Source organism: Microtus oregoni, unplaced genomic scaffold (assembly GCF_018167655.1).
Source record: "Microtus oregoni isolate MIOR12 unplaced genomic scaffold, Mior012 000003F_ref0000135, whole genome shotgun sequence".
In the NCBI taxonomy this organism is placed as follows: Eukaryota; Metazoa; Chordata; class Mammalia; order Rodentia; family Cricetidae; genus Microtus; species Microtus oregoni.
The window spans coordinates 19,878,363-19,885,607 of NW_024543062.1; the positions used below are offsets into that span (position 1 = coordinate 19,878,363).

General features: G+C 44.3%; 1 pseudogene; it reads right to left on the reverse strand.

The window, feature by feature from the left end:
* Positions 1 to 5,095: 5,095 nt before the first annotated feature.
* On the reverse strand, positions 5,096 to 5,976 carry LOC121444046 (annotated as a pseudogene).
* Positions 5,977 to 7,245: the final 1,269 nt, after the last annotated feature.

Sequence of the window (7,245 nt, forward strand, 5' to 3'; positions counted from 1 at the left end):
GTAGGTGGCTCACACGGTATCTATTTTTAGATTTTTGAGAAACCTCCACTCTGACTTCCTTAGCAGCTACACCAGTTTACACTGGCGTTCCCTGTCCCCATATCCCTGCCAGAATTTGTTGTCATTTGTTTTCTCAGTCCTTCTGACCGGGGTGACAGGCAATCTCAACATAGTTTAGTTAGCGTTAGTTAATGCCTGCTTGCTTCCTAGGACCAAGACTTGGAGTGCCTTTTCCATCCCCTCACCGGAAGGGAGTGCCCCACGTTCTGGTGAGGTATGATGGCTCCTGCATTCTGATCCAGTCTACTAGTCTGTGTCTCTTAACTGAGGGATTGAGACCATTCATATTCAGAGGTATTATTGGAAAATGTGTTGGTTGATTTGCTTTTGCTTTTGTTTTCCTACACAGGGTTCCTCTGTGTAGCTTTGGAGCCTGTCCTAGAACTTGCTCTGTAAATCAGGCTGGCCTCAAACTCACAGAGATTCGCCTGCCTCTGCCTCCCGAGTGCTGGGATTAAAGGCGTGCGCCGCCACCACCCGGCTCCAATATATTTTCTTTGTTCTGTATGTATGGTGCTTTATTATAATGAAAGGGGAGATTCTTCTTTGGTCCTGTCTGCTTGGTGTCTATCTGGAAGATTTTCCTAACTCTCGGAAACTGTTACTATTATTTTGACAGTGTTTTCTGCGTCTTTTGAACAAGATTCTTCTCCTTCTATGCCTACAACCTATATATTTAGTATTTTTAGAGTGTCGCATACATCTTAAATTCCCACTGTTCCCTTTTATTATTTTATCTTTTCCTTGTCGGATTGTTCCATTTCCTCCACTGTCCTCAGGTCCAGATACCCCTTTCTCTTCTTCATCCTATTCCTGAGACTTCTCCCCACAATTTCAAACTTTTAGCATTTCTTTCTCTTTGTTGAATTCCTCTTTCACATCATCTACCATCTATTTCATTCCTTTGCTTGTCTTTGTCTTTGAACATCTTTGTCATTATTTCAAGTTTTCTGTTTAGGATTTCATCTTTCTTTTTCTCTTTTTCTTTTCTTTTCTTTTTTTTTAATTTTCTGAGATATGGTTTCTCTGTGTGGCTTTGGAGCCTGTCCTGGAGCTAGCTCTTATAGACCAGGCTGGCCTTGAACTCACAAAGATCCACCTGCCTCTGCCTCCTGAGGACTGGGATTAAAGGCGTGTGCCACCACACCTTTAATTTCATCTAACTCACTCTCCGTAGACATCATTATTCTAGGATTAATTTTTTTGAAGAGTTATATTGTCTTGGTGTTTCCTGTTTCTTTTTTTAATTTATAATTTATGTATATATAGTGTTCTGCCTGCATGTATGCCTGCATGCTAGAAGAGGGCACCAGATCTCATTACAAATGGTTGTGAGCCACTATGTGGGTGCTGAGAATTTAACTCAAGACCTCTGGAAGAACAGCCAGTGCTCTTAACCTCTGAGCCATCTCTCCAGCACCGTTTCTTGTTTCTGTGTTACTGTGTTAGGATTTACCCGAACAGTATTATTTCACGGATTGCTTTATTTTAGTTTTGTATATGTTTTTGGTTTCTTACTTCATCATTCTGTTGAAGTGTATGCAGTGTCCAAGTGTGGCAGTGTTGAGTATGCAGTTCAGAAAATAATTGCTCACTGCAGGAGCTCGGGGTGCTGGGTGCACGCTCTGTTTTATCCCCCGAGTAGGATATTAACTCAGAGAACAAACACCGCTCTTTGGTTCCCCACTAAGTAAATGTCACAGTAGCCAAATTAATCACAGAGGCCTCTTTGACTTGAATAGCTATTGGAGGATAAACAATCAAAGACAGTGTGGAGTGCTGTCTGATTTTAATTAATAAGATTGGGAGTTGGGAGGATAACCAGGGAAGATGATGGTATAGATTACGTGTTAAATGGACTTTGAAAAGAAAGGAATTGAGGGGGTAAAGTAGCTACAAGGGGAATGTTGGGGCCTGGGATGGTCCCCAGGTTCTAGAGATAGCTGTGGTTATGTAAGGTTATAATTCAGTAGTGAAACGATGAGACTGGAGAGATGGCCAACAGTTAGGAGCACTGGGTGCTCTTCTACAGGACCCAGGTTTGGGTCCTAGATCCCACATGGCAGCTCACTTCCAGGGGATCCAGTGCCCTCTTCTGGCCTCTGCATACATGGGTCCTGCTAGTGGTGCATAGACATACACATGGGCAAAACATGTAACGTTAAAAAGCAAAGAGATGAAGCTGGAGAGATGGCTCTCACAGAAGACCCAAGTTCTGTTCCCACCATCCACATTGGGCAGCTCGCAACCACCTGTAACTCTGGCTCCAGGAGATCTCATGCTCTCTTCTGGCCTCCTTGGGCACTGCACTTGGTACCTCTCTCTCTCTCTCTCTCTCTCTCTCTCTCTCTCTCTCTCACACACACACACACACACACACACACACAATTTTTTTTTAAGAGCAAGAGAAGCAGGGTCAGGTATGGTGGTGCACACCTTTGATCCCAGCACTCAGGAGACAGAGGGAGGTGGCTCTCTGAGTTCGAAGCCAGCCTGGTCTACAGAGTAAGTTCCAAGACAGCCAAGGCTACACAGAGAAACCCTGTCTCGAAATACAACTGCAAACAAACAAAATAGCTGGAGACATCTGTACAGAAGTGGAGACCCAAGCAAAGCGAGCCCAGCAGAGACTCATGGCATGACTTGCGGCACATCTGTGACCTGAAAAGGGACGCTTCCAAGACCCCCAGCTCTAGTAGGCTCCGCATGGCACTCTGTGGCCTCTGGATTCTGGTGTGGTGTGGTATGTGTGTGAGAGAGAGGAGGGGGGAGGAAGAAGGAAAAGTGGGGGGATCCTAAGTCCTTTCTTGGTTCTGTGGGACTCCTGCCATCCACAGTAGGGTTCTGCCAAGTTCTGTGACTATGAGGGCCATAGGTTACAAATTTATAACCTATGTAACTAGTTACATTAACTTTTTGCTGTTGGCTTGGTGGCTGTTTTTCTTTTTGAAACGGGGTTTCTCTGTAAAAGAGTCCTGGCTATTCTGGAACTTACTCTGTAAGTTACCTTGATCTCACAGAGATCCTCCTGCCTCTGCCTCCCAAGTGCTGGGATTAAAGGCGTGTGCCATCACTTCCCAGCCTGACTTGGTGACTTTTTAGTATTTGTTTTGTTTTGTTATTTTTAAACAGGAGCTCATGGAGCCCAGGGTGGGTGTAGGTGGGTATAGACAAGGATGCCCCTGCTTCTACCTCCTGTGTGCTGGGACCACAGGTGTGTGCCACCAGGCCTTTTCCCTCTCCCACTCTCTTTTCTCTGTCTGTGGTAATGAGTTCCTTTCATTCCAACCCAGGTCCCATGTGTTACTGTCAAGTCTTTGGGGCTACCTATTTTTCATCTGTGTCTGGGAGAAATTGTGTCCTAGAATTCTCAACGAAAGTACTAGATTTTACTTCCCTGAACCCATTCCTGTGTTGGGAAGCAACCACAATGCTTCTACCCTGGTCTCCTTCTTATTTATTTATTTATTGATTGATTGATTGATTGATTGATTTTACAATAGTCTGTCTGTGTGTATGTGTGTATGCCTGAAGGCCAGAAGAGGGCGCCAGACCTCTTTGCAGATGGTTGTGATCCACCATGCGGTTGCTGGGAATTGAACTCAGGACCTTTGGAAGAGCAGGCAATGCTCTTAACCACTTAGCCATCTCTCCAGCCCCCCCTGGGCTCCTTTTTAAAAAGATGTTTGTTTGTTTGGTTTTTTGAGACAGGGTTTCTCTGTATAACAGTCATAGCTGTCCTGGAACTAGATCTTGTCCTGGAACTAAACCAGGCTGGCCTCAAACTCACAGAGATCTGCCTGCCTCTGCCTCCCAAGTGCTTGGATTAAAGGCATTATGCCACCACCGCCCAACTTAAAAAGATGTTTTATTTTATGTGTATAAGTGCTTTTCCTGAATGCAGATCGGTTCACCACTTGTGTGCAGGCACCCAGGGAGACCATGAAAAGGCATCAGGTCCCCAAGAACTGGAGTTACAGACAGTTGGGAGCCGCCACATAGGTGCAGGGAATGGAGCCCAGCTCCTCTGGAGAAACAGCCAGCGCTCTGAAGTGCTGAGGAGCCACGTTTCTTCTTTAAGTAGCAACTTTATTGAGATAGATTCATGTGTGACAGAATTCACTCATTTACAAGGAAATTCAGCGAGGTTTTCTTTTTTGTAGATTTACTGAATTATGAGGCTGCCGCAATCAGTTTTTGTTTGTTTGTTGTTTATTTTGGTTTTTTTTTTTTTTTGAGACCAGGATGTGAACTTCATTAATTGTAAAACCTCCTTGGTAAAAAAAAAATAAAAAATAAAACAAACCAGAATTTGTGGGGTGTTAAGGATGGTAACAAGAAAGTGGGTAGGGAGAGTGCCGACTGCTTTCACTCTGTCTTTTCAGACTTTGGTAGAGGCCTTCAAAGACAGCACTGACATACCCTCAGCAGTATCCTTTAGGGGAAGACGGCAGTTCTTTGGTCTTTAGGTCACCTAGAGATCTGTCTAGGAAGTCCCTGTTTTGAGCTAAAGCATCAATGAATTGGGAACCATCCATGCGATAAGTTAGGAAGCAGAAAGTTTCTTGGAAACCCAGAGCGCGTGTGGTAGTAGGGACAGTTGGTCACATTTAGCGTATGACATTTCTAAGACCCATGTTTGTGGCTCCTGAGACTTTCAATTTTGTGTTTTTAAAAAAATTTTAAAAATCTATCTTATATGTATGAGTGTTTTGCCTACATGTATGTCTGTGTATTACATTCATGCCTGCTGCCCGCAAAGGCCAGAGGAGGCCATCAGATCATTAGAACTGGGGTTACAAATGGTGATGAACTATGTGGGCACTGGAAATTAAACCTGGGTCCTCCGGAAGAGCAGTCTCTTAACCACCGAGCCATCCCTCCAGCCCTCAAGTTTGTATTCTTATGCAAAGGGATTCTGACAATTTCAGCCTCATTTACTCCTTTTGGAGACTAGCACTTGAAAAGATAAGTAGGAAGCCACTCCCTGTTTTCAACTGGAAGAAGCTATGAGTCTAATGAAGAGTGGCAACCATTATTCATTTTCCTCCGTGAACATCTTACTTAAATGCTTCACTAAAGCCACTAACGCAGGATTACCGCCACAGGGCTTCAAGCTCTCTAAGAGTTTACCGAGTATATTCAAAAGACCCTCCGTCTTCCAGGTACTGCACATGGTATTTTTTAATATCTATATTTTCTGTTCTTTGTCAGAAAATGTTCTGTACCCGGGTGCTTTCTGGCCTTGACCGGATGGCGTGAATATTGGGGAAGGAGAACTTCCCTTCCGTCAGGTCTTCACAGAAACTCTTGTTTTCACTGTATTCTTTGAGTGTAGATTGGCATAATCATCTTGATCTGGAAGAAAAGCCCAAGTGTGTCGAGCAGTGGCTTTAAATCTTCTTTGTAATCAGAAAACAACTGCATGAGCCCGGCTGCTAGTCCAAACAATCCACCTGTCTTCTGCAACACCATGGCTTTGTACTCTCTAGCAGTGGGACCTGTGTAGGTGTCCCTCCAGTAAATATCTAGCCCTTGTCCCCGATGGAGTTCCAAAAGCTGGCGTGTGAAAAGCTTCACAGCATCCGGGTGATCCAGTGTTAAGACTTTCTCCAGGCCGAGGAAGTAGACATAATTGGCGGAATTGATGACAGAAGGGATTCCACAGATGCTATGTGCCACTGGAAAACCACGTCGGAGCTTTGAGTTAATATCATCAATATCATCAGTGAGTAAGCCGGCATTACGCAACGTTTCAGTTACTTCAGTGATAATCTGCAGTTTGTCTTCTGGAGCTTTCAGCCAGTGATTAAAGGCCTGTGAAAGTTTGGTTCTCACCTGTTTACCTGGTAACTGAAGTAAGCACCTATAGGGTTCTAGAAGAATTCTTTCGGCTTTCTCTTGACTCTTCTCCATATATTATACATTTCAAAGCTGACGGTTCCACAATGATCTCAGACTTCAAGCCACCGGTCCAAGACTAGCAGTACCCACACCAACTTTTTCTTTATAGTTCAGACCCCGGCTCTTCCTGAGGCCTCCTTGGAGCCCTCCCCCTACTTCACCACAGAAATCTCCGCCCTCCTTAGCGGCCAGGGATGCTTGGTGCAAGAAAATCCGCCATCCCTGTCCCACAATCAGTTTTTAGAACATTCTTCATCCCAAAGAGACCCATTTCACTAGAGGCTCTCAGTCCAAGCTCACGAGACCATTTCTTTTTTTTTTTAAATTGATTTTATTGAGGTCTACATTTTTCTCTGCTCCCCTCCCTGCCTCTCCCCTCCCCCTCTTCAACCCTCCCTCAAGGTCCCCATGCTCCCAATTTACTCAGGAGATCTTGTCTTTTTCTACTTCTCATGTAGATTAGATCTATGTAAGTCTCTCTTAGTGTCCGTATTGTTGTCTTAAGTTCTCTGGGATTGTGGTTTGTAGGCTGGCTTTCTTTGCTTTATGTTTAAAAACCACCTATGAGTGAGTACATATGATATTTGTCTTTCTGTGTCTGGGTTACCTCACTCAAAATAATGTTTTCTATTTCCATCCATTTGCCTGCACAACTCAAGCTGTCGTTATTTTTTTCTGCTGTGTAGTACTCCATTGTGTAAATGTACCACATTTTTCTTATCCATTCTTCGATCAAGGGGCATTTAGGTTGTTTCTAGGTTCTGGCTATGACAAAGTAAGTTATTACAAACATAGCTGAGCACATGTCCTTGTGGCATGATTGTGCATCCTTGGATATATACCCCAAAGTGGTATTGCTGGGTCTTGAGGAAAGTTGTTTCCTAATTTTCTGAGAAATCACCACACTGACATCCAAAGGGGTTATACCAGCTTGCATTTCCCAAGACCATTTCTGTAACCACTTTGGAAGTGGCTTTATGTCCTGGATGCTCAGCAGAAAGGATACTGAAAAGGAAGCTCATGAGTTCAAAGCCAGCCTGAGCTGCATAACAAGACAGTATTTCACTGCAACAGCAAAGTAGACTAGATCTCATGGAAAACGGTGCAGGTTTTGGAAACCTGTCCTTGGCAGTGGGAGCAAGCTATGTAGAGACACGGCCTATAGGAATCAGGAGAAGTTGCAAACTTGGGGTGCAGCGGCAGAGCCCCGTGTAGATGAGTGCACAGCAAAGCCCATGTACTCTCCTGCCGTCACTTGTTTGTTTGTTTTTTGAGACAGGG